General features: G+C 48.4%; 1 long non-coding RNA gene across 2 annotated transcripts; it reads left to right on the forward strand.

Annotated features, from left to right (window-relative positions):
• The first annotated feature begins 1,580 nt into the window (after window positions 1-1,580).
• LOC144139545 (uncharacterized) lies at window positions 1,581-26,398 on the forward strand. 2 transcript variants are annotated; one of them, XR_013316259.1, is made up of 3 exons: window positions 1,581-1,965; window positions 6,163-8,712; window positions 26,091-26,398. It is a non-coding gene; the product is annotated as an uncharacterized LOC144139545 (long non-coding RNA). The 2 variants fall into 2 exon arrangements; XR_013316258.1 differs by lacking the exon at window positions 6,163-8,712.

Below are 26,398 nucleotides of genomic sequence, written 5' to 3' on the forward strand. Positions count from 1 at the left end.
TCCGCTCACTTCTTCCGTTCACTTTTTTAGAGCGTTTATTTTGCCACAGGGCATAGATAAGGGGTATGAGTTGATGCTGAGGAAATTTTATCAGATGAACATGAAAATTTTCGCTTCATCGTTGCCATGTGGGGAGACATTTCTCGCCGATCTCTTAATTCCCGTCTGAATTCATAATACGCCATCTCCGAAGCGCACAGAAAAAACTTCCAAAAACAGCCACGAAAGAGTCTGAACAGTCAGTCCAAAAGCAATCTCCCATTGAACAAATGCATTTGGCCCATTTCTATCCGTGAAAGAGCAGGATCTGGCTCATTTTTGGTATGAACTACGATCTTCGCGCATGTTTTCAGGGCGTTATCTCAACTATTTTTAGTCAAGCGCTTTTTTTAGGGAAAAGGTGCACAGTTTCTCTTGTTACTGCGTCTTTATCCGGCTCAGTTTCGGTTTCTGGATCTAGCTCAATTCGAAAAAAAAGCCTCATATGGTATTTGTGAAAGCTCAATGAATGGCCATCTTTTATTGATCTGAGTTGTGATCATGTAAATCGTTTACTACTACTGATAATTTTTTCCAAATTTTAATATAAACAGATTTTAAGATCACCTCTCGTGATTTTGTATTAACTTGACGTTTCTCCCTGTACTTGAGTCAATTTTCATGGCTGAGGAAATTTAAACTTGTGTCATTTTAAATGTGTATTTAAATAAGAAATCTTAGTGCCTGGAAGTGGTGTTTTTTGTATGCATGCATGGCTTACCTTACAGAATCGTAGCGATTATGTCTAATACAGTCACCCATACTCCATTTCGACTCTCTTTGCCTAATGGAACTCTTCTTCATCTAATAGAACACTCTTTCAAAAAGAGACTGTCGACCCCCGTTAGGGGGTGTCACAGAATCGGCGCATGGTAATGATCCACAGGTGGTCAAAATTAATCCCGAGCACTCCACTACAGCGCGCCTCATCGCCAATATTGCGCCGGTGCATTAAACCCTACAATCAATCAAATCAGAATAGTCAACGAGACACCCTTTGTTCGTCGATATGGAGTAGAAGTCCTGGATACTCCTTCTCGACTCTTGGATTGATGGAGACTCGGGACTACGTTTCAAAAATGGTCACTGTGACTCTCATTACTTGGATAATAGCGTAATTAATTGGTCTCTTTTTGTTCACTGATTTGGAGTCATAGTTACTACATACTATAGAGTCCTGCATACTCTCTCTCGACTCCTCGTCACGAATCCCTGCCTTTTCCTTTTTGTTAGAGTACACGTGGACACTGAAAATGTCAACCTCAGACGGCCAATAAAAGTTCACATCACTCATTTTTGGTAAACAAAATTCACCAATGCAGCAGTGCAAATAGAAAAACCACTGAGCGTATCTTCCTTACATATTTTTGTTGAAGGGCTGACCCCCAATAGATAAGGAGGTGAACGATAATAAGGACAGCTGAAACTGACAGTGATTTTGCGGGAGAAGCTCAAACACTGCTACACTCTTATCTCCAGAAGACGGTCATTTACCGTGAAGCTCGATAAACGTCGAGATAGACTCGAGCTCTCGACGCGGGGGAGACTGTCGGGAAGCGACATACCGCTTCACTTCTGTCATCGCTGACGGCGAACGAACGCGGTAGCGTTCGGTGTCGGGCGCTGCTTCCATCGTGCCACATGGCTCCAGGCAGCCATGAATACACCCTTGTGGGATTTTCAGAAGAAATCGACCGGAGACCGCTCTTCTTCCTAGAACCGCTCCCAGCCACAAGGGTTTGCGGTGCATGCGGGCTCGTCCCCAAGGCCATAGCTTTCCTCCCTTGCGGCCACTCCCTCTGCAAGCCGTGCCACGAGCAGTGTGGCCGACGTGGCCGGCTGGCTTGCCCGCTGGACGGAGGCGTCTGCTCGGACGAGGAAGTGGCATGGCTAAACCATCCGGCCAGAAGCATCATGGCAAAGCAGGTAGGGCGTTCACCACGACAGCGGGGAACTCTGTAAGACGATCGCCATTCTTGGGGTACTAAACATCGGAAATGTAGGCTTCCCTGTACGTCTGCCCCTCTATTTAGTGAACCGCCTGAAAGGTAATAGAATTCTTGATCAAGAAGAACATATTCGCAAAACCTTTCCAAACTACTAAATCTGGTGCCATACTTTGTATTTGTCCGCATTGTTGAGTGAAAAGTAAACGATCGGCATAACTGAGGTAAAACATCGACACATAACTAATACTGGGCAGTGTTTTAATGATTGAAAATTTTTGTGCGCTTGATATTCGCGTTGAGAAACTTGAACAAACGCGTTTGAAAGAATGTTTTACCCTAAACTAAAAAAGGGCTCGCGCCCAAGCATATACCTCGAGGCGGCATCCGAAGTGCGACTAAAAAGTTCCAGTATATGGCGCGTGAGCTGCGGGGTTGCGAAAACACTTAATAGACTTTAGCGAACCTAACTTTATTTATTGTGGAAGGGTCAAGATGAACAAAAGAATGCGTCCGAGTTTGGGATGGAAGAAAAGAGAGGCATTTATGTGTCAGGGACGGCAAATTTGATCGTCCAATTTTAATGCGCAGCATTCCATGCCAAGTACAACCAAAGCCGAGCGGTTTAACCCGCGGAATTCACACAAAAATGCGTAATTCATGCAGTGAACAGAAGAGTGTTAATTGGCATCATTGGGCGACGGAAGTTTTAAAAAAACCAGGAAAGCAATATCGAACAGCGGTAGGAGAAGAGAAAGCGAGAAAAGGTTAAAGAAGGGTGACATCCGGTATAGTAAAGAATTATTAAATTTCCACAATTACCAGTGCAGGCGACGACTCCGACACCGTTGGTTACCATGGGAAGCAGATACAAGGCAAAGGTCCCTGATAAATCCCGGGCCATCTGCACTAGCGTGAAACCTGGGGAAGGGCAAAGCATTTAGTGTATAAGTGTATTCAGAGATTGTAAGTTTCTCTATTGCGGCACGGCGCGGGCTGATTGGGCGCCGGAGAAGCGCCGATTGGAGGAGCAATTGCGAGCTTTCTGAGGCGGGGGCGTCGTTTCTGGCGTTGAACCGGATTTAAGCAATTTAATGAGAGACAAACTGGCCGTAAGTTGTCTCCGTGTAACACGCCGGAGCATGCTATGAAGTAGGTTGATTGATTGATTGATTGATTGATTGATTGATTGATTGATTGATTGATTGATTGATTGATTGATTGATTGATTGATTGATTGATTGAGGGGTTTAACGCGCCGACGCAACGCATGCGATGAGGCGTGCCGTAGCGGAGGGCTCCGGATTAATTTTGACCACCTGGGGATCTTTAACGTGCGCCGAAATCTCGTGCACACGGGCGTCTTTGCTTTTCGCCCCCATCAGAAAAGCGGCCGCCGCGACCGGCAATCAAACCCGCGACCTCGTGCTCAGCAGCGCAACGCCTGAGTGTCCCGGTGTGTTCGTTTAGTACGCATTACGTTCCAGCGCGAGGCGTTGCAAAACGACTGCACAGGGGTTTTAGTACCGTGACTACATGAGACTACAGGAGACTCCACCAGCCAGAACCCCTAAGGGGTTTCGCACCTAAATAAGCGAAAGCATGCAATTCCAAGAGTAAATGAAAACAAAAACGTTACGTATTTTAAATGCGGAGCATTTCTTAGGCTCGCCTGATCCTGCGTCGTTGATGGCGGCGCGGTCTACACGCTCACTGCGCATGCGCAACTCTCCTTTTTACACCCACAGCTCTGCGATACTACACTATAAAAAAAAGAAATAGTTAGCGGCGCCCGGTTTCGATCCCACGGCTCTCTGGCCGCAACGGGAGGTACGCGGTGCTCTTCCCACTACACTACAAATCCGGGAAAGGAGTAAGTGCTACGAACGCGCCCTATGTCCTTGACTCATTCAAACTACGTCAAGAAGCTACTGATACAACGAAGGCACGCGAAGCTGAACGTCAACGGAAACGACGAACTGAAAACTTTAGAGGAGGATGCTGAATTTCCTGTGGGAAAGCTGTGGCGGGAAGCGCCACGCGCCTTGCAGCTCAACCAGCCCCGTCCGCAGCGCCTCTGATGCTGATTGTGGCAGGATGCCCCTAGGGATTGGCCAACCAAAGAATCCATCACGAGATAGGTTCGCGTTCAACCACCGTCGTCATCTTCCCGTAGGGGAACCGCCGAAGAAGAAGAAGAACGAGAAGACAAAGCTGCTAAGAGGAGGGCGTGTACATTGCTCTCAGCCGGTGCAGCAATGTCAAGAACCTTTACCTCACCAAAGCTGACTGAGACTAGCCATTCTACCACGGAGACAACAGCGACAAGAACATGATGGACGAGTTTCGGCGCCTCGAGAACCACCGCCTACTCAGCATAACACAACAGCACTTGCGTGCCTTTGCCACCGGTGTGGACCCGGACGCGGAATTCCCTCTGGCGCTAGTAAAAACCAGATCACTCAATATAACGGCAACACAATGGAACCACAGGGAACCGCCACGATGCTCGCATCCTCATCAGGGTTCCACACGGGAAGATGGTGTATTTTGACATTTTGATGTATTAAAGGATCACCGTAAAACAAATATCAGTACCTAGATTTTAGTCATCCTGGAGATCAGTACTGATATGTGTCTCGAATGGTGACACCAAATTCCATACAGAAATGACCAAGCATATTTACAATGTGTGGGAAAGGACTTGTTTCGTTCGAACGGCAGCATTAGGTGACAGTTTGTTACACCCCTCTCCCCCCTGCCTTTCTTGCATTGCAACCTTCCCATGCGGGGCTGAACTTCTTGACTGTGGCTTGCTTGCTTACTGATGTGAGTTTGAGACCCCTCATGTCACTAACTAAGATGCACAATTTTTTTTGCACAACACATTAAAAACTCTTTAAAACTTGCATACTACGACGACACTCATCAATGTCAGTTTGGACAAAAAAGGGAAAGAAATACTGACATTTGGCAGCATTACAAACACCCTGTATTTTTTTTTTGAAGACACAGAACTAAGCTGAAGAACGTTTACTGAGCAGCAGCAGCAGCATAAACTGGACAGTGGTGTAACAACTGACAAAAAATAACCTACCTAAACCATTGGAATCAAAATCATGAGCGTAACAGTTCAAAATTGGGCTTGATGTCTTCATCTAGACTCCCATTGCTTTAAGCTCGCAATGGGTGCTGCCATTCACTGCGTGGAATAGCATCACTTTCACATTGTGGAAAATTCAGAGGGCTTATTTTACACATTACGGCATATCAAAACTTTCACTGCCAAGAAATACGGTAAACTTTTTTGAAATGAGTCGGTTCTTCGCACGTCCTGTCCTTGGATTGCCGTGGCGGTATAGCAAAATTCTTCAAGCTCCAGTCGCCGAGTACTAACGCAGATGCTTTAGAGCGTCGGTCTCTTTAGTCGATGACCGACGAGACAACGTTTTTGCCAGAATGGCGTAAGACTTTTGGTTGTGGAGAACCTCTTGGAAGTGGCCAGGATCTGGGCGCCCGACCGCCAGCATTACGTTGTGACTCCACAACGTCTCTCCCTGTGTTCTCCCTCTCGCGAACACCTTCGCCTCCCACCGGCCGCTGTCGCTAGCAGTAGAAAGCCTAGAATATATCTAGGCACTATACTGGCAGCTGCCAATGCACCTCGAGCTTTGCGATCGCTGCACCGCCTGCCGCCGCTTCTCCGCGGCGTTTGCGAGATTGGCGCTGCGTGGCTGATAGGAGCTCATGCAATATTTGGGTTCTCTTTCGCTTCTTTTTGCCTTTCCCCACACTAACAACTTGCTATGGCCACGTCTCCTAGCAAATAGTAAGTTTAGGGCACTACAAAAAAACAGCTGCGTTTTGGTAGAGTGCTCAAACTCCTACATGAACTATCCGGGGACGCGGTTCTGGGGGCTACTTACGGGCTTCGGTGCCGGCAGCAGCATATCACCAGTGACACCTCAGAACAACACAGGCACAAGTGAACACTATTATCGCCTCGTTTAGACATGATACTGGCACAGTGAGAGGTTGATCTTGTTTTGCAGCGCCGACAACAAATGCGGCCTCGTTTCGAAAATACCCGTCGTATGAAAATATGTTTCATAAATAAAAATATTGCAAAAATAGTAAATGCTAAATTATCTCACACAAATATTTTTATTTTGTGCAGGTTTTCTGCTGGAATCAAGCCAACGGTTGCAATGTCGTCACAGCTGCTGAAAATATTTCCAAGCACTTTCACCACGACTGTGAGCACCACTTGGTAAGATGTTCCAAGTGTGCAGCTGGAATCCTCGCCACCGACGTGTGCGCGCATCTGGAAACTCACGGTGGAGCCGCAAAAGTATCCATTGCAGCTACAGACCAACTGGATCAAACTGTCTCGCAAGGACAAGAAACTTTCAGAGCACGTACAGAGGTTACGAAGCAGAGTCTGCGAATACACACCGTCAATCCAACAGCTATGTCTTCGATTCAAGCCCAGCTAAAGGAAATCAGCCGAGTTTTTAACATCGCACTGGCGGAAACGCTTTCGGACGACGCCGACACCAACAAGAGAAACTCCAAACAAAGGCAATTACAAGAGAGCCTTAGGCAACTACGACTTCATATGGCTGAACGGAAAGATCAGCCTGGTGATTTTCTCCACAAGTCGGATGTGAACCAACAGGGTTTGAACAACAGCATGGTTGAAAGACATAAAGCACGGATTCAAAGTCCGTCAGAAGCGGTGCAATTAGGTATAGGCCCGAATGAAGCGGCTACCACATTGCGGAAGGCAATAGAAGAGGGTCGCCGTGAAGCAAAGGCTGAGCTGGCAACGCAGTTTGCCGAATTCAGAACAGCAATAAAGGACGAGCTGGCTATGCGGTTGAACGCACTCGGAGAAACGATAAAAGACGGAAATAAGGAAAGAAAAGCTGAGTTGAGCCCACACTTCACCGAATTCACTGAAGCAATTGGAGACGGCCACCAAAAAACGAAGGCTGAACTGACGAAGCACTTCGCCACATTGATAGAAGCAATGGAAAGCGGGCGTCGCGAAACCGCGGCTGAGCTGGCAATGCAGTTCTCTGCATTCAGAGAAGCATTGACAGGAGACGGTACACATGAAATAAAAACTGAGCAGGCTGCGGAGGTTGCCACATCCACAGAAGTTACGAAAGACCTGCCCCGTGAAACAATCTCGGAGCTGGCTCCGCAGTCCGCCGCATTCGGGGCAGCCATGAGTGAAGAGCTTCGTGCAACAACCGCTGAACTGACCACACAGTTTGCCGCATTCAGAGAAGCGATGGGAAACGGCCACCACAGAACAACGGCTGAGCTGATCACACAGTTCGCCGCCTTCAGAGAAACACTTGAAGATAGGCATCAGAAAACAAAGACTGAACTGACAACGCACATCGAGACATTGATAGAAGCAATCGGAGACGGCCACTGCAAAACAACGGCTGAGCTGGGTTCACACTTCCGTACATTCATAGAAGCAATGGGACACGGGCATCGTAAAACAACAGCTGAGCTGGCTACGCTCTTTTCAGAATTCCGAGAAGCGATAAGGAACGGGCAGCGCGAGACAAACGGTGAGCTGGCTACGCAGTTCGCCGCATTCAGAAAAGCGACAGAAGGATCGCACCGCGAAAGGAAGTTGGAGCTCGCTACGCAGTTTGCCGCATTCACAAAAGCAACGGAAGAAAGGCATCGGGAAACAAGGGCTGAGTTAGCAACGAACCTCTACGCATTCTTGAAAGCCTTGAGTGACGGGCACCGTAAAACAGCGGCTGAGCATGCTTCGCAGTTGGTCGCATTCAGAGAAGCTATACGAGCCGGAAACACGGAAATAAAAGCTGAGCTTGCTGCGCAGTTCGCCGCGTTCCGCGAAGCAGTGGGTGACGAGCACTCTGAAACAAAAGCCGAGATGGTTGCGGAACATACCGCTTACGTAGAAGCACTGGAAGACGGGAACCGTAAAGCAAAGGACGTACTTGATCGTGTTATCTATTATTGAGAGCCGTTGGCTTGGTTCAACTGAAATAACTCGTTTTTTTTATTTAACTGATTATATTTACACGGTGGCTCGCGCGGCCCATCGGGGAGCGCTCTTCTTGCTCTCTGCGGCGGCGGTGCACGGGCGCGGCTTCCGCTCGCCTGCTCATCGCACCTGGAGCAGCTCGGTTGGCTCGGTGGCGTCATCCCGCGGAGGCGCCGCGTACAATCGAATATCAGTGGCGATTGATTCCCAATGTGATCGAACGAGCGAACTATTCCGAAATTCTTCGGCCCTCATGTTCTCAATCCTTAATGTTGCAGCAAAAACACGGCACAGGTGGATACTCGAGAAATATGCGCCACTAAAGCAAATAGCAAAGGAAGACTGCGTTTTGGTCGTAGGGGAGCCAGTATACCTTCGTGGCTACTACGTGTCAGCGGGCCTCGTTTTCTATGGTGACGGCGACATTGGTTTTTGCTTCAGACTACACGAAGGGCTGATTGATCAGTTTCAGGAGTGGCCGTTCAATCTCCAACTGAAGTTCAGCATCCTCCATCCACAGGGTCCCGACAAACTGTGCCATTCTACGACGCCAAGTGCTCTTGGGTCTGGGTACTTTTCAAGACCAACGAAAGTGAGCGGTCATCTTATTAAGATTCATGACAAATATTTCAAGCCCGAAAATCTGGAGAGCGGCGGATTCGTCAGAGACGGCCGCTTGATCCTCAGGTGAGGGTTCCTATACCTTGAATGCATCTTTCAGTTCATGAACAGTTCGGTGATATCATGCCGCATCGAGAGTGTTGGAACTAAAATTAGCACCCGTTTTAGGCTTATCTTAAACCAAGTGAAACCTCGTTTTAGAATTGCTTTGATTTCTTGTACGGTTGTACGCGCCGACGCAACTTAGGCGATGAGGCGCGCCGTAATGGAGGTCTCCAGATTAATCTTAGCCACCTGGGGATCTTTAACGTACGCCAAAATCTCGTGCACTCGGGCTTTTGAAAGACGGTATTCTTTCCTGGGCTACTTAAACTCAGAAATTTTGGTCTGTCTGAATGTCTGTCTGTCTGTCTGTCTGTGACTCGATTCAGCCACCCGGCCAAAGTAAAACAATGCCTGCGCAACAGTCTTATATAGTCACAGCTAAATCTACCCGTCTAAGTCCGGTGTAATGTTCACACTTGTCAACATTGTTGAAGAAGAACAAGACATTACGCAAATATAAGACAACAAATTAATACAGAGGTGATATTTGCATTGTTCCTTTATAAAAAAACCTACATGCTTCACTTTTGCGAAATTAAATACTTCATCAACTGCAGAAAAAAATTCACTCCGCCGTCGCCTGCTGTCGCCCGCGCCACTATAGCTTCTTGCAGAATTTTAAGAAATCAACCGACAACAGTTACGAAAGGTTCCACTAGATAGGTTCCACGTTCTGCTTGCAACGCACGCGCAGTAGGGAAACGCGGTTCTATAAACGTTGAAGTAGGGCTCCTCGATTCACGCGCGTCTTCGCCGTACGGCAGCGTTGGAATCGAGACACCCGGTTTGAAGCAGTGGAACGCGGGAAATTTAAAATGATTTAAGCAAACCTTTGGCGTCTTTACCTTGGGAGGAGCGCGACGCAAGAGGAACAACATGAGAGGTCAGCGGGAAAGCGAAGGGAGGCATTTACTTGGCAACAGAAGATAAAGACTATCGTCTTTTGACGACATTTGCAACGAAAGGAGCAGATACGCGGCCAATTTTTCGCTTTTCGCTTCCATTAGAAAAGCGGCCGCCGCGGCCGGCCATCGAATTCGCGTCCCCGTGCTCAGAAGCACAGCGCCTTAGCCACTGAGCCACCGCAGCGGGTTACCTCGTCCTAGAAGCATGATGTTACATTTAAAGAGCGCTCACTAACAGTCTTTACAAGCGTATGGATCACAGTTTTAACATACATAACACTGCAAAAGCACATAATATTGGCCAACGCAAAATACTTCTTTGAGCCACATTACCCTTCGGAACGTTAGGATGGAAGTTTCATCTAATATTAAAGAATACAAAAAGCGATTCGCGTTTTGATTAAAGCACCCAAATTCTCACCTCCAGTGCTCGTTAAACCGATATAGTGAATACTCACAAATCACGTAGTAATAAAGGGGCCATCCAGACAAAACACAAGTTTTGTTCATTGGACAGATCGCCTCGTTGGAATCCTACTGACACCACATTTAACGTAAACTTCGCTCAACTAAGCTGTATAACTAAAAAACAAGGAAATGTCCATGCGACCCACTAGCTCATTTCCGGCCACAGAACCTACGATGCCACATGCCCAGCTCTGCGATTGGCTGAGGCCGGCAAAGCACACGCAAACTTAGGCAGAGATTTTAAGCTTGCCGAACGAGCTATTTGCGCTTAAATGTAGGGCGCATTCTTTTTACGGCAGTTCCAGTGGTGGGGTAAAGAGTAGAAGTTACGAAAGCACACGTAAGAATACAAGTAGCGATGCGCACTGCTGTTGATACTGCGTGCACTAGGCTTGTTTTAGCTGCACAGCAGTGCGGCGCTCTGGGGTTGTCTCAGACGAAACTGGCCGATTAGCGGAAACGGCGGTGTCTTACGTTACCACATTTGTCGAGCGAACACCATGCCACACGGAACAATGGTTTCCTACCTTAACAAAAGGAGCAGTGTGCAAATTAATGTGGTCAAAAACATAGCAAGGGCAGAAAACGGCTCTGCGCAGTATGGTTGCTCTATCTAAGAGGACTGAGGGTAAAAAAGGCTCCGCGGTCGGCTTCCGAGCCATGGCGGTTTCGCTTGAAGACCTGGTCTTGTGGCGTCATTGCAGACTTCACAAAAACACACGATTTGGCGGGAGAATCAAATTGCAACTCAAATTGAGTAATATCTCATTGACTAAAGCCTAAAGTTGAATTTTCTCTCCATTGCTGCTTTAAAGTTCCAGCTGGAAGGACTAGAAAAATATTGCTTTGCTCGGCCGCGCTTGTGGTTCCATCTGTATCGCCCCCTGGTATCCCCACCGCCAGGGTTACACACGCAGATATAGAACGAATAGAATGCACACTTTAGAGCTTCAGGAAGCACAACGGCTGCAGAACCCGCGTCAGGTTGCCGCATTCATACCTTCTGACCGTCGAGGGATCTAGCAATTCTAGTGTCTCTCTCGATGGCCTCTCAATGACATGGTCATTGCAATAGACTCAAACAAGTTACCGGCTTCTCCTCTACTCAAGACAATTAAGATGACGCTCAGGCTACAAAAAAAAGGACGCAGGGGGCAGCATTTCCCTCACTACATATATCTATGCAGGCTACATGCACGTATCTGCCCCTTGCGCGCATCGTGGGCGATATCCGGGTGTTTCCAGAAAAACGGTGTACACTAAAAGACGTTTCCACGCTTTGCTCTGCACCTCCCATACATTATCATCACCTGGCCGTCCTAGAAACAATGAAAAATAAAAAACAAAAACCACCTAAACAGCAACGATAAATGACCTTCTGGCGGTCTTTTACACTAATTTAGGGTAACCCACTTAACACCCTGTATTCCGTCCACCTTTCTCTAACACACACTACATATCTTTCCCGGAAACTGGGAAAAGAGCACACGACTTCTCGACGAGAGATGGTGTTTATCTCCGGGTGTAGTCCTGCCCTTTCCTGTTCGCACCAGCGTTATCTACAGGTTCACTTCGAGCACTTTTTCTGTTGCCTTGAGTAAATGCAAAAAGAACGCGGCTGTTCGGCCTTAGTAGTATTAGAATGCGGGTGCAGCCATGCTCTGATTTGCAAGTAATCGTGATTTGCATGTCTTGGCATAATTTTGTATGGTTTCTGCAAAAAACGGGGGTTTATCACATTTTAAGTCGGCTGACTGGTGGGGCGCGTCATATCACCGCGTTTAATTACGTTCTGCATCGCGCACGAAGTGCCTAGCTCGTACCTATCTTGCAACAAATTACCTTTAAAGCTTGAGGTAACGAACCCCTATCTAACGAATTCCTGGATTTAACGAAGTTTTTCAATTCCCGATTTCCACGCCCATTGAAGCCCATGTGTTTGCGGCCTCTATGTGACGAAGGCATTGCGGCGGCTAACCTTGATGTAACGAACTCGCTAAACTGATCTGTAGTTTTTTTCTGAACTTTTACTAAAAAAATGGGTGGCGAAACGCACTAACTAACCGAATACTAGCACTACTTTAAGGAGCCAGGAGCTACAAAAACGTCTACTATCGCTGAAAACAGAACTAGTCACGATGCTGATAATGAGCGCAGCGGCTAGCGCCATCAGATAGCCCCCGCTTAAGATTCCGCTTGCGTAGCGTCGCACTACGTTGCAAGGGTAGCTACATTTCACTTTTTTTTCCCGCACCTCACACGACCGAGCGTTCGCACGTCTCAGTGCGGTGTCGGTTTGACACTTACGTTTTGAGGTGCTAGGCCTGCCTGTCGGCGTCTAGTCGGGCGTCTCTACTGCTACCTCTGGTGTTGGTTCGTCTGTGATGATGAGTTCTGCTGCCAGAAAACGAAACATTTCCTCTTTTCAAGACAAGCAAGTAAATGCCATTGCTGCCAGGCACAGTATCCCAAATGGCACCCTCTCAACAATTTTGAGTGCGGAAGTGAGCATCATGCAAGTTCGCGAAAAGACGCCGTTTTTTCAGGATAAGTTTGGTTTTTGAAACGCGTTTGGGACGAACCGGTTTATAAATGCAAAAGTAATAATTAAGTTGGCTTGTGAATACGGGGTAAGTGACCTTGCCTTCGTGGAGCGCCGTGAAGTGCCCATGTTAGCACGAAAGCAACAGGCGCAAATCACGCAGTTTTCTTCTCTGAAATAAGTCCTTGAAGGGTGAGTTCACTTTCACTGATGTCTGGCATTCTGATTTAGTTTCCGCTCCATTCACGCGAGACGTAACAGGAAACCTGCATGTAACGAAAACCCGCATGTAACAAAAAACTTGCGAGATTTTGTCAACTTCGTTATATACAGGTTTAACTGTATCGCCTTCGCGACAGTATCCTGCGGCAGCATCCCACATTCCGCCTCTCAAGCGGTGTATAATGCCGCAAAGCGTATGGGTGGTACTCCGTGGGTAGAAACACTTTTGTAAGCTTCAGAGTACGCGCACAACATGCAGAGTACAGGCTCAGATTCTTTTGTCGTCGAGCCCCCCAGAGCTTGCGGTGTAAGGAATTGATTGACGAATTAATTGATTGCTTGGTGCCTGCCTCAGTATGCACGAAGCTTATAAAGCGTTTGCCGATTCCCCACAGAGGCTTTTGTTTGTACTGTAGGTAAGTATCACTTTGCTAGAACAGCAGCTGCAGCTGTCGGGTTCGCGCCTGACTATGCCTAAAGTTAGGCGTCGAAGTGTTACGATGTCAAGCAATACCCACAGCTTGACGTACAAGGCCTTTTTCCAATAAGTACCTATTCACGAAGTTACAGCTCAAAATGCGAGGCTAGGCTTAACATCCGAAGATTGCGCTTAAGGTTAGGTGACCTTCAAGTTCAGTTTTACGACGTGTCAAGTAACGTCACTCTTATTACTCGATCATCGGTTAATGGCCTTCAACGGCTAATGGCCTTCACATCAGGACATAAAGTTACAGCTGATGTCGGGCCGCCGCAGTTTCAGCGCAAGTGGGTGAATAATGTTATACTATCGCCTTTTATACCTACCAACGGGATAACTGGGCGTAACTACATGCTTCTCTCTAGGCCAATATCTCCTTCTTGTTATTCATCCTCCATTGCTATATATCTGGGATTCTGTGACTTTCAGTGCTTCTTGCGATCCCATTTTTTATCGTAGAGGTTTCATAGCAGAAACTGTATAGAGCATGCTTTTGAAAACAGGCTTCCCAAATATCGTGGCGGAACTTGTAAAGCCTTGCTTAAGCCCTAAATCCCGCTCTGTATTTTCTCTAAAAAAATAGCGCAGAATCAGAGCAAAACACATAATAACTGCTGCAGAATCACATGAGGCAAGGCTCTTAATCTTCCAAAAGCAGATTTTATTCTTAAGAAATAGGTTTCCTTCCGCTCTATGAAAAAGGATATCCAGTGCAACAGTTTGAGGGTTATTGTAGCAATTGGGCTGAGGTCCCCGGGATACCACAAACACACACACACACACACACACACCGCACAATCGGCGCCGAATTTGTAGACCCGCAAACTACAGCACAAACTGTGCCGTCATTCCGAGGAAGCGTTCAGCGTGATTGCAGAACCACTGACACCTTGTGCTTTCCGTGTCGAGGTATTCGGTATCCCGGGGCTGATCCCGCTTACCCTTGGCGGTCGCAGCCCGATCGTCGTCGGTGGTCTTCTTCCGCTACGTTCGCGCTCGTTTCTCCGCATCTTTTGTGCGTCGCACAGCAAACCGTACTGGTAAGTACGCTTTGCTGTGCGACGCACAATGTGGTACAGCCAGAGTAAAAAGACCGCGCTTACTTCAATTTAATAAAATCGAAATCATTTCTAAACACGAGTTTGTTGATGTGAAGACATTTTTCCAGCTTCACTATACGCCATGTTACCTCAAATTTTAAAGCACGGGAGGCAACCAGCTGGATGAAGGAAGAGGGTGGGAATAGAGGGCGAAAGGTTAACACGTGCGGTCAGAACGCCCAGAACGCTGGCCAGGTAGCTAAGAGAACTAGGGCCCCTTCTCATCCTACGAACACCCGAACACGCGGCTGAGCGTATAAACTTTCCTGTGCAATTTAAAAAATGGTCGCGTGTCTGCTCCTTCCGTCGCAAATGTCGACGAAAGACGATAGTCGTCTGCCGCCGCTGCCAAGTAAAAGCTTCCCATCTGTTTCCCCGCTCACCTCTCGTGCTGTTCCTCTCCCGTCTCTCTCCAGCAAGATAAACATGCCAGAGGTTTGATTTAAATTTACCACGTTCCACTGCTCCACACTGGTTGCCTCGATGCCAGCGCTGCCCTACACGAATCGAGGCATCGCCTGAGGTGATGACCGAGGCACCCTGCTCTAACATTTATAAAACCACGTTCCCCGCACGCGGCACTTTGAGTAATCTTGGTGACGGTACTGGCGATACCGCGGACCCCGAGCCCCCAAACATAAGCTGGATCCAACCGTGGCGATGTGTTTATAGGTGGAGGGTTAGAAACCACGAACGGTGGCCGTCGGAGCCCAGGTCAAGCTCCGGCGGATGGGCTCCCTGTCTGTTTACCAGGCAGGGAGCTCCGGGATCTGTTTGGCTACCAGGGTAAGGTCAAAGAAGAAAGTACCCCCGTCTCCCTGCTTTTATACTATGCTATATGGCATTTTCAAACCCACCCCCCAGACGTGATCGGCCCCCGAAAAGGGGCCGCACCGAAGTTTCATTTCCACGTCTTTCAACAACTGTCTTTCCAACAACTGTAAACAACTATTCCCGTTTTCTTGTAGTTGAGTCAACTGACACAGAAAGATCTGTCGCTTCATTGTCTGTCTTCTTGGTATCGAACTTCCTGACGAGTATAATTGGTGAGGCGTACAAAGCCAAGAAACAAAGAACTGGGCAATTGCTGGTCGAAGTGACCAAGCAGCAGCAGGCAGAAAAAAAATTTCCCCGCATTTCCCCGAGTGGAAGAATGTGAAAGTGCGAATGCAGGAGTTGAATTTGCGCGGTTCGGTAATGTTCGCGAAAGAGAGATCACACACACACACACACAACTACAAAGAAAGAACGATGCATTTATTCACAGACGCCTATTTGTGTTGTCGTTGTACTTGATTGCTAGAGCGGATCTCAGCTTTGAAATTTCGTGTCAGTACTCCTTTAAGCGGGTGCATTAGCCCTTCTCACGCCCGATTCCTGGCCAATCCCCCACGTGGGTATGTGCCATGCACAGACACCTATTTGTGTTGTCGTTGTACTTGATCGCTAGAGCGGATCTCAGCTTTGAAATTTCGTGTCAGTACTCCTTTAAGCGGGTGCATTAGCCCTTCTCACGCCCGATTCCTGGCCAATCCCCCACGTGGGTATGTGCCATGTCAGCGGCCAGGCAGCGCGCGCCCATCTCCCTCCGTTGCCAAGGAAGACGAGGAGATTCCTGGCAAATCCCCCACGTGGGTATGTGCCATGTCAGCGGCCAGGCAGCGCGCGCCCATCTCCCCCCGTTGCCAAGGAAGACGAGCAGATTCCTGGCAAATCCCCCACGTGGGTATGTGCCATGTCAGCGGCCAGGAAGCGCGCGCCCATCTCCCCCCGTTGCCAAGGAAGACGAGGAGCGCGCGCACCCGCAGCTGTTGCTATGTGGACGGACGGCGGTCAACGGAATTCAGGGTCGCTTATAAAGTGCATTCGCACTTAAAACTCTTGAGCCAGACCCGAATCGGTGATCTTGACATCAGGGTCACGCCCCACCGTAGCTTAAACAGCTCCCAGGGCGTGATTTCCGATCCCGATCTACTGAACGAAACTGAAGCCGACCTGCTGGAGGGCCTTCGAGGTGAGGGCGTAACAGGGGTCAGGCGCATAAACATACGTAGAGAGGACAAACAAATACCTACAAAGCATCTTATCTTAACTTTTGACAGGTCGAGCCTTCCAGAATACATAAATGCAGGTTTTGTTCTATGTCCGGTCCGGCCTTACATCCCTAACCCGCGGCGCTGTTTTAAGTGCCAACGGTTTGGGCCTGGCACCAACTCCTGCCGCGGCCGCCTTACCTGCGCGAAATGCGGCCAACATGACCACCCGTCCGAAAACTGCAACACCCAGAGTTTCACATGTGCCAACTGCCAGGGGCCCCACGCAGCGTGGTCTCGCACTTGTGAGAAATTTAAGCAAGAAAAACAAATCATAAATGTAAAGGTCACTGAGAACATCACCTTTCCAGAGGCGAGAAAGAGGTTCGCCTCTTTCCCTCTGGGGAGGTGCGCCGACGCAGCTCGCCGGGGGGCGGAGCGGCGTCTGGTTTCCACAGGGACCCAGTTCAGCGAGTCTGACCTGGTCCCTCCCCCACCCCCCCCCCCCCTGGGTTGCCTCTGGCAGCCCAACCCGCCACCACGCCGCTTGCTGAGGCAGCAGCGGTTGTGGTGGCAACCTCTTCCGTCGGTACCAGTGCCGCTGCCGTCCCTGCCTCCCCGTCCTCCGGTGCGTTGGAGAGTGCCATGGACACCACGGGCCCCGCACCGGCTCCCACCGCCACCGCACCGCCCGTGCCACTTCTGGTGCCCCCGACACCTGCGGCGGTGGCGGGTCAAACGAAGGGCCCCCGAAGGGGGGCCAAGTCCAGGGGGCCCGGTTCGACGGGCACACCCAGGACATCGGACGATGACATGGACGTCGGGCCGTTCTTGCCTGCGGTGCACCGCAAGGAAGGCGTCCCGACGCCAAAGCCTCCCGACAAACCAAAAAAGGCGAGAGTCACAGCCCCGAAAGACGACACATAAACAAACACACACACTCTAGTAGCTCTCACACTAAATAATGGGAAGAGAAAACGTAATTCAATGGAACTGTAGAGGCCTTCTTAAAAATCTTGACGATGTATACGAAATACTGCATGCTAGTCAGCCAAGTGTAATGTGTGTTCAGGAAACACATTTGAATTCCAAGAACACAAATTTCTTGAATAGTTACATGGTCTTCAGAAAGGACAGGGATGGCTGCACACACTCTTCTGGCGGTGTGGCCATAATTTCCCGGAAATCCTTAGCCTGCCACCCTGTCACTCTGAACACTATCCTTGAAGCTGTAGCAATACGCTTGATAATATTTAATAGGTTGATAACGGTATGCTCCATATACATTCCTCCTGATGTTTCACTTTTAAGCTCTGGCTTCGAGGCGCTGGTTGACCAGCTGCCCGAACCATACATCCTGACAGGCGACCATAATGCTCACAACACTCTTTGGGGCTCTTCTCGCACGGATGCCCGAGGTCGCCTTATAGAGAAATTCCTTACATCTTCAGGAGCATGCCTTTTCAACAATAAACAGCCCACATACCATAACATAGGACACAACACATACTCATGTCTTGACTTGGCGATTGGCTCCGCAGTTCTCTTTCCTCTCCTCGAGTGGGCTGTGGGCACTGACCCATACGGCAGTGACCACTTCCCCACCTCACTCACATACATAGGTAAAGGCCCATGCAGTCCATCTTCCCATAATAGGTTCAATGAAGCACGAGCTAACTGGAATACATTTACAGAGACATCCAAACTACACCACACATCCATCGGACACCTACACGTCGAAGAAGCTACCCAACTCCTCACGGCGCACATCCTGCCTCTGGTGCCCCGCGCAACCAGCGGAGGCCGTGGTCTAATGAGGACTGTAGGCGGTCGCGAGAGGCCCAGAACAAGGCGTGGGGTATCCTTCGTCGGTACCCCACGTCGGGAAACCTCCTCTTGTTCAAACGGGCCAATGCATTAGGATAACGTGTGCGCCGTGAGGCAAAAAGAGAGTTGGCGTACATTCATAACATCAATAAACACCTACAGAGACACACGGAATGTATGGACACGTATACGCAAACTCAAAGGACAACAGACACACAGCCTGCCCCTGGTCAGTACAACAGGGGACACACTGGAAGACCAGGCTGACACACTCGCACAACACTTCCAACATGTGTCCAGTTCAGCACACTACACGACCACTTTCTTGAAACATAAAGCCTCTTGTGAAAAGAAGTCCCTACACGACAACAACAAATCACAGACTTCTTACAACTCCCTGTTTTCACTACATGAGCTGAGGACTGCTCTGAGCACGTGTAAACCCTCAGCTCCAGGCCCAGACAGCATTACATACACAATGATACAACACCTACACGCAGACACACTTGAAGCACTTCTACATCTATATAATAAAATATGGCTTTCGGGGCACATTCCACACTCTTGGAGGGAGGCCATTGTAGTGGCTCTCTTGAAGGAGGGAAAGGACCCGTCGTCCCCCTCAAGTTACCGTCCAATAGCCTTGACGAGCTGCCTGTGCAAGCTCTTCGAGAAGATGATCAATCGCAGGCTCGTGTACTTCCTCGAGTACAATGGTCTTCTCCAGAGCTGCCAGGCAGGCTTTAGGGTGGGGCGATCGACAAACGATCAACTGGTTGCACTTGACTCATACATCAAGGATGCCTTCGTGCATAAGCAGTACTGCTTAACTGTCTTTTTCGACCTCGAGAAGGCCTACGACACCGCTTGGCGTTATGGGATCCTTAGCGACCTCAGGTCATTCGGTGTTTCGGGTAATATGTTAAACACCCTGGTTAGTTATTTGTCGGAGAGAACGTTCAGAGTAAGAATTGGTTGTATACTTTCAAACGTTCACGTCCAAGAAAATGACGTGCCGCAAGGTGACGTGTTGAGTTGCACTCTCTTTATCGTAAAGATGAACTCTCTTGGAAAGGCACTGCCACCAACAATCTCTTATTCTATGTATGTAGACGACGTGCAGATATCTTTTAAATCATGTAATATGTCAATATTTGAACGTCAAGTCCAGCTTGGTGTCAAAAAGCTTGCCGGCTGGGCAGACAAGAATGGGTTTAAATTGAATCCTGCAAAAAGCCCCTGCGTTGTGTTTTCAAGGAAGCGCGGGGTCCATCCGGACCCAGACATTACTCTGAATGGCGTGTCGCTTCCTGTGAACAAGGAGCACAAGTTCTTAGGTGTTGTGTTTGACCAGAAACTCACATTCGTTCCACACATCAAGAAACATAAACATAAATGTCTGAAAACAATGAATATACTTAAGGTTCTCTCCCATCAATCGTATGGTTCCGACAAAGAACTCCTACTACGGCTCTATACTGCTTTGGTTGGGTCTCGTTTAGACTATGGCAGTGTGGTATATGGGTCGGCGACTAAAACAGCGTTGCGAATGCTTGACCCAGTGCTACACTTGGGGCTGCGGCTTGCGTCGGGTGCTTTTCGCACTAGCCCTGTCGAGAGTCTGTATGCCGAGTGTAATAAGTGGAGCCTTGAGAACTAACGGACGTACATGGACTTACTTTATGCTTTTAAAATTTCATCGCTGAATAACCATCCTTTTTATCCTATCTTTAACGACACATCCACATCTGTGCTTTTTGTAAATCGCCCATCCGTTCCTCTGCCCTTTTCACTTAGAGTGAGAGAGCGAGCCTCGGATCTGAGCGCTTCGTTTTTAGATGTGTACAGATCATCCTCTTCAGACATTTTACCTCCTTGGAAAGTTCATCCTGTTTCCTGCGACCTTTCTTTTATGAAACTTGACAAAAATCGGGTACCGCGAGCTGCAATACTGCAGCACTTTCTGTCTCTGCAGTTTAAATACCCACTTGCAGAATTTTACAGTAACGCGTCTAAACCCTCGACTATGGTCTCCTGCGCTGCTCATGGTCCGAATTTCAGTGCAGCCAGAACCACTAGCGTCCACACAACAATTTTTTCAGCAGAAGCATATGGAATTTTGCTGATTGTACGACACATACTTAAAAATGAAATTCCAAAGTCTATCATTTACACAGATTCCTTGAGTGTTGTTCGCGCACTGTCATCGCATACACCCCCCAAAACCACATAGTTTATCTTTTATTTAACACTATCATGTCTGTGTATGCGCAGAAGCATGAGCTGGTCCTCTGCTGGGTCCCAGGACACGCTGGGATCGCTGGGAACGAGTTGGCAGATGAGAGGGCTGCTGCTGCTGCACTCAGGAACACTGTAGACATTACAATGATACCCTACACAGACCTCAAGCCACACATAAGACAACACCTGCGCAGAACATGGCAAACACATTGGGATGAACAGACAGACAACAAACTACATGTAATAAAGCCACACTTGGGACGGTACACATCTGACTCACACAACAGACACACGGAAGTCGCCTTGGGTAGGCTGCGGATAGGGCACACCCATGCGACGCACTCGTATCTGCTGACGGGATCTACTAGACCCCAGTGCAGCAGGTGCGGAGAGGCCCTATCCGTAGTGCACATACTAATCACATGCAAGGCACTTCACACAACACGACACAAACACTTCAGAGAACTGTACCGACAACATATTCCGCTACATCCATCGTTTTTTCTAGGTGACGAAGCCATTGTTTACGTGAAACGTGTGTTTGAGTATTTGTCAGAAGTCAAGTTTTTAAACCTCATTTCCTATCACGCATCATGAAATCTGGCCCAATACACCAGCCATGCTCATTGTCGTTTTGTGATTTTACTTTTGTTCTTGCTGATTTTACTTAGTGTTTAAGGTATCACCTCTCATATATGACTATTGTTTTGGCGCTCTTTGCCCCAGTTGGCCTTGCGCCATAAACATCAAACCATCATCATCATAAAACCACGTTCGCTACTCCACGAGCGTTCCAAGCGGAACGTGCATGGAACCTATCCAGTGGAAACCTTCATTACGGGTGCCATTTCATTTCTTAAAATTCCGCCTGGAGTTACAGTGGCGCGGGCGACGGCAGGCGATGGAGTGGATTGGGGAAACTTTATTGGTGCCTGCAGTACGCGCGCGCGTGCGTAGACTGAGCCTACGTCATTCTCGGGGCAGGCGCCCGGTGTGGATCCCCGTTTGCCGTTGCCGGTTCGCGGAGCCCCTGCCTGCCAGTGCCTCGAGGGCCTGCTGGACGGCCCAAAGCGGTGTTTCTTGGTTTTCACTCTTCGTCGCGGCTTCTAGTCGCGGCGGTATGCTTCCTGACTTTTCTTCGCTTGGGTTTTTGGTACAGACCCACAGCATGTGCGAGAAGGTTGCCGTCTCCCGGTGGCAGGCCGCACACTCGTCTCTTTGGTATGTCTCGGTGTACATCCTGTTTAGTAATGCTGGACGGGTAGGGTGCCCGTCTGCAGTTGTGGGAAAAAACCGCCGGGGCTCTGTGCAGCCCTTTACAGGGAGGCGGGATAAGCCTGCTTCTGTCTGAAGAACTTCGTCATGTCGTTGTAGTTCATCATGCGGTCGTTGGTGCTGAACCACGTCGGTCGACAGCCGTCGCGGTTGCGGTCGGTTAGGTCTCGCGCCACGGCTTGTGCCGTCTCGTTGTACGTGGTTCTCGTTTCTCTCCGACGCCTTTCCTGCGTGCGCCGGAAACCACTTCATGCGGACGTTCTTGTCCTTTCTTGCTTGTTATATAGTATGCGGATCACCACCAGCACGATCCTCCCTTTGGTAAAGTTTCTTACGTCTTGCCTGGAGTCGCTTAGGACGGTCTGGCTGTCCCGATCCGCGATGGCAAGTGCGATGGCTATTTCCTCAGCCTCTTCTTGTTCAGTGCTTAGGGTTCTGGCTCACGCTCGAGTGTTTCCGTTGGCATCGAGCACCACTACCGCGAAGCCTTTGCGGCCGGCGTATTCGGCCGCGTCCACGTATCTGACGCCCTCGTCACTGGCATGTAGGTCTATGAGTGCCTTGGCTTTAGCCTTTCTTCTTCCCTGGTTGTATTCTAGGTGCAAATTATTGGGGATAGGGTCAACTCTGAAGCCGCTTCATATTTCACCCGGTATCGGATTCTTGGTACCTTGTCGGTCGCGGTATCATATAACCAGCTTGTCTAGGATTTTTATGATTGTCTAGGATTTGTCTAGGATCTTGCCTGTTTTAGTCATCGAAAGTCTTCCAAGCTGGGCTGCGCGCTGTGCTTCGGCTATTTCCTCCAGCGTGTTGTGGACACCCACGTGCAGTAGCCGGTTCGTGTTGGTGGCTTCCGGCAGTCCCAGGGCCGTCTTGTAGGCTCTCCGTATGATAATGGCGATCTTGCTTTCCTCGCTCCTCTTCCATCTGTGAAAAGCCGCCACGTACCCAATGTGGCAGAACACAAATGATTGAACTAGTCTGACGAGGCTTTCCTCTCTCCTGCCACTCTTCCTCGTCGTGACTCTTTTGAGGAGTCTCATTGCATTTGCCGCTTTGCCGATGAGGCGGGTTACGGTGTCTCCGTTTCTCCCGTTGTCCTCGACTGTCATTCCGAGCTCTCTGATTCTGTTCACCGTTGGGATCACCGTCCCTGCTTTGGTTCTAATCTGAATTTCCTCGTGTTCTCTCCTAATTTTTTTCCTGTGGTATCTGTTGCTCGGGAGGTACAGCAGGAGTTCGGACTTGCTCGGTGAGCATTGAAGTCCCGTACCCTCGAGGCAGTCTTCAATCGCGTCGATGGCTGTTTGTAGAGTTGCTTCTATGTGGGCGTCTCTGCCCCCGCAAACGCACAGCGTGATGTCGTCCGCGTAGATTGTGCGCTCGACTCCCTCTATCTGTTTGAGTTTCTCTGCGACTTGTATTATCACTAGATTGAATAGCGTCGGCTATATGACGGAGCCTTGGGGTGTGCCCGTGCTGCCGAGGTTCTTCTCGTCCGTCTTTAGGTCGCCCGCTTTCAGCTCGGCGGTTCTGTTCGAGAGAAAGTCCTTGACGTAGTTATACGTCCTCTCGCCCATGTTCAGTCGGGATATCTGCCTCCGGATTGCCAAGTGCTTGACTTTATCAAAGGCACTCTGCAGGTCGAGACCAAGTATTGCCTTGGTATCCCTGGAGTCTCCGTCGATGATCTGTTGTTTCAGCTGAATCATGGCGTCCTGAGTTCAGAGGTGGCAACCATGGTAGCCCCGTGAAAAAAAGGCGGGAAAATTTGCGGGTACGCCAGCCGAAATGCTACCCCTCTCTGCCTTCTTGGCTTGGGTATTCGCCACAGTGGGCGTCGAGCTTGCGTTGCGCTGTCGGTGTCTCCACACGCGTTCTCCCGCAATCTTCCATCCTGCGTCTTGGAAAAATCCTCAGGCGATATTTCTTCCCCTTCGACTTGCTTGCACACACACATCTTGGCTTCGAGGCTCAAGGAAGCCATTGCGTAACCGCCACCGGACGGCTGACCTTGATTTAAGGTTACCGTGGCGGCCGCTGCTTCGAAATTTCCGGATTCGTAAAATAAGAAATAATGGCTTGCCTGGGGAAAATCTGGTCTCCCGGTGATCGCGTGGTGATATCTGTCGATTGGTACTAGTTCAGTGGTCTTGCATCCACTTGGCGCGTCAGAGAACCGGTACTTGGTGGAGCCGACGCGAAGCACGATTGCATCGGTTGGCCAATCGCGATGGAGTGAATTTTTTTCTGCAGTGGATGTAGTATTTAATTTTCTATCGCAAAAATGAAGTATCTATGATTTTTTAATAAAGGGAAACTACAAATATCATTTATCTATAGATTTTCTGTATCATCTTTGCATAATGTCTTTTTCTTGTTCACCAATTGGACAAGTATGAACATCGCCACCGGACTTAGACGTTTAGATTTGGCTGTGGGTATATAAACCTATTGTGCAGCTTCTGTTTCCCTTTGATCGGGCGGCTGAATCGAATTACACACAGAGGAGGACAAACCAACATACATGAAGGCGAAAATTTTCGCGTTCAAGTGGCCCAATAAAGACAATCGTCTTTAAAATATGTTGTGAATAGTCCAGCATACAATCACCTCGAGTGTGTGTAGAACCTGGAGGGAATGCCCAAAATACGCCCCTGAAATATCGGCTCAAGTACTCTGGATCCAATGTTTAAAGGAGCCATGAAGAGAAAGCACAAGTTTGTTTCATTAAAATATTGCCTCGTTAGAATCATACTGACAGCACTTTTAACGTAAACTTCGCTCAAATAAGCTACATAATTAGGAAAAAAGGGAATGGCCAAGCGACCCACAAGCAACAGAACCTATTTCCCGCAACAGAACCTATGATGTCACATGTGACAACTCTGGGATTGGCGGAGGGCGCAAAAAGCACACGGAAATTAGGCAGAGCTTATAAGCTTGCAGAACGAGTTATTTGCGCTTAAATTTAGGGCAAATTCTCTTAAAAGCCGTAAGAATGGTGGAACAAACACTGTAAGTTACGAAGACACATGTAAACATACAAGTACCGATGCGTACTGCTGTTGGTACTGCGCGCACTATGCTTGTTTAGCTGCACAGAACTGTGGGGCTTTGGAATTGTCTCAGAGGACACTGGTCGATTGATTGACGCAACGAACCATATTTGTTCAGCGAGCACTGTTTCACGAAACGATTTTTTCCCAGAACAAAAACAAGCCAGATTGAAATACGGTCAAAAAAGAAAAAAAGTAAAAAAAAAACAACGGCAGACAACGGCTTGACACGGTATGGTGGCGCCATCTAGGTTCAATGAAGTAAACAAACGCGCGAGTACCTTGATGCCAGGATACCAGTGCTGCCATACAGGGTGGAGACACCCTTTGAACGGACCCGTGAGGCTGCGATTGGGTCAACGTGCTGAACGCGTTGTTCTTTTCGTTTCCCACGAGACCCAGTAACACGAAACAGATACGATGATTCAAACTTCGCCAGTTAACCGCGTTGGGGCGACAATTTTAGCGCGGTTTTGATACAAGGACTTGCTTCGGCGGCGAACGAGCAAACCAAAATGGCGGCGCCAGCGTATATGTGTCTCCCCCCTGTACGGCGGACGCGTGAATCAAGGGACCCTAGGCGGTCGGTTCCTGTTATGTCATTGCACACCAGGAAAACACACGATTTAGCGGGAAAATCAAAACTTTAACTTAAATTGATTAATTTATCAGTGAATAAAGCATCGTTTGCATTCGGACAAGCGCTGGAGGTTCTAGAAAACACGAAATCTTTCGAATAACACAAACTTGTATTTTGTATTTGTGAATAACACAAACTAGCGCCGTGTGTGTCCACTTGTCTGTGTCTCTCGTCTTCTGCGATATATATTTGTAAATTGTATTTTGTCTCCATGGCTCCTTTAAATCGTTTCATTTCATTAATGAGCAATCATAGCTGTCATGCATTTACATTTTAGCAATGAATAAAACGTTAGCGGAAGAATTCCAACCTAATTCAATAAAAACATTATTTCGTTCTTAGACGTCGAAGATTGCCGAATGTCTAGGAAAGCTGGAAAACGCGTTGACCGCACGCAATACAACTCATGGCAATTTGTAACTGTTAAAAAGTAAGCGTTGTTTTGGTTAAGCAGTAAACGACTAAAACATAGCGAGAAATATGATGGGGCCATTAACTACTGTTCCACTATTTACTGTGTGCTTTGTTCTATTTTTGCGTTTGCAGTCTTGACCTTCAACCCATAGTCGACGCAGCACCACAAGGAACTCCTTTCAAGTGAAAAGTCAGGGTGGACTCAAGGAGATTTCATGGCGGAAATTTTCTTTCGAAATAGGAACAAAATTTACTTAATGAGAAGAGTTATGAAATGTGTAAAGCAATGGCAAGAAAAATAACTTTGGTTATGAAATACTGAAAAGGAATACGATATGGTTGATCCAACGATATCTGTCTTTTTTTATGTTTGTTCTCGCTTACGGTTGTGTACCCAAATTACCACAATATGTCAGCAACCATTTCAGCCGCTTAGCAAT

Source organism: Haemaphysalis longicornis, unplaced genomic scaffold, assembly GCF_048455015.1.
Source record: "Haemaphysalis longicornis isolate Haplotype H1 unplaced genomic scaffold, Haemaphysalis longicornis Haplotype H1 scaffold_5, whole genome shotgun sequence".
In the NCBI taxonomy this organism is placed as follows: Eukaryota; Metazoa; Arthropoda; class Arachnida; order Ixodida; family Ixodidae; genus Haemaphysalis; species Haemaphysalis longicornis.